Genomic DNA, 2,111 nt, shown 5'->3' on the forward strand with positions numbered 1-2,111 from the left:
CCGTCTAAAAGGGTAGAAATGTTTTTCTTTGGGGCCTTGAGTATTCAGACACTAAGTTCTTCTGCCAAGGATAACACTCCAGAAAACGCTTCACTCCTGGCCTAAATCCCATGTAAGAAACACAAAGTTCCACTTGCTTTCCTCCCACCACAACAGATTATTTATGCAATGGGAATGCTGACCTCTAAATCAAAATATTCACCTATGTCCAATGGAGGAAAAAAAAAACAAAAAAGCTCACATTATCTAAAGTTTACAGAGCTTTAAAGAGAATATCAAAGGGGTTGATGCCCAGAGCATTGGTCATTAGATTGCAGAATTCTGGGCTAAGACAATTGGTTTTGTTTCAAGTGACTGAAGATGATAGAGATTTTCGTAACTAGGGAACCTGTTTGTGCTAAAGGATGTGAACTGTCAGTATGTGATTCTGCTTGATGTTAAGTTCAAACAAATTTTCTCTCAGCAATAATGAAGGAGACATGGTATAAACTGATACCCAAACCTCCTGCCTCGAATATAGGCTCACATGTGTATACTCTAATTTCTGATACCTAAATAAGACTTGAACTGTTATACTTCCTACAGAGCCGAAACTAAGATAAAATAGTTTTTATATCAACTCTACTGTCACCATCTCTCCATTGAATAAAAGAAATCAAACAAAAATCCATGGTCTGCTTAGAAATGAGCACTACCATTATGGCCTCGGGAGAAGATCCCTCTAAACTGATTCTGACGAAATTTTTAGGGTTAAAGAGAATGGTTTAAGGTGCGAGAGGAAGGGGAGAGCATTCATCACACAAGTGTGAAGGTATCAATTTGAATCCCCAAACCCACATAAGATTGGACCTGTTAGCATGCTGCTATCATCCAAGTACTTCTATTACAAGATGGGAGCAGAGACTGGAGGCTCCACAGAAGCCCATACAGCAGCCTGCCATACTCAAAAGTGAAGAAGTAACCGTGTCTTAAATAAATTAAAGTTAAGGACTAACATTCTGTGTTATGTTGTCCTCTGGCCAATATCACATATGTCATGGTATGTGTACTAGAAGACACACATACATACATACATACATACACACACACACACACACACACACACACACACACACACACACACACACACTTTGGTGGTTTGAATATGCTTGGTCCAGGAAATGGCACTATTAGCAAGTGTGGCCTTGTTGGAGGAAGGGTGTCACTGTAAGGGTGGACTTTGAGACCCTCCTCCTAGCCATATGGGAGCCAGTCTTCCCCTGTTTGCTTTTGAAACAAGATGAAGAACTCTCAGCTCCTTCTCCAGTACTGTGCCTGCCTGGATGCTGCCATGCTTCCTGTCTTGATAATAGACAGAATCTCTGAACCTGTAAGCCAGTCCCAACTAAATGTCCTTTTCATGGTGTCTCTTCACAGCAATTGAAACTATGAGAGAGAGAGAGAGAGGGACAGACAGACAGACAGACATACTGACACAGCCCTCTGCATATAGGCCAAAGAGAATATTTTGAAACTCAGGCTTTCCGATTCCTTAAAATATGTGTGAGTATATGCATTTCAGAAGCAATTAAACACAGAAGAAGGTACAGATGTGTGAAATATGGTTCTGTTTCAGTATTTTTATATCAGGTTTTTCTTCATAAGGAGTGTAAGAACTCTTTGGCTCATTCAAGAACAGCAAGCTGAACCCCAAAACAGGAGTTACCCGTAGGACTGTTGTCATTAAAATGCTGCCCTAGAAGACTGAATTGCATGAGATCTGATTGCATTTGGTAGCTTGACATCTGTGCTGAATCTGTGTCACTTCATTAGCGTAGAGGTTATCATTTCCACTCACATCAGAATAGGCTTGACTTCTAATTGAGAAATGTAGAATTGTACCTCCTTTGTGCCCCTCTGTCACATGTGAAGGTTTTTCGGCTCTTAGAAAGATCACCCATCCTCGCCAGCATCTGCTGTCACCTGAATTTTTGATCTTAGCCATTCTGGCTGGTGTGAGGTGGAATCTCAGAGTTGTTTTGATTTGCATTTCCCTGATGATTAAGGATGCTGAACATTTTTTCAGGTGTTTCTCAGCCATTCGGTATTCCTCAGTTGAGAATTCTTTGTTT

Source organism: Mus caroli, chromosome 18 (genome assembly GCF_900094665.2).
Source record: "Mus caroli chromosome 18, CAROLI_EIJ_v1.1, whole genome shotgun sequence".
Classification (NCBI taxonomy): domain Eukaryota; kingdom Metazoa; phylum Chordata; class Mammalia; order Rodentia; family Muridae; genus Mus; species Mus caroli.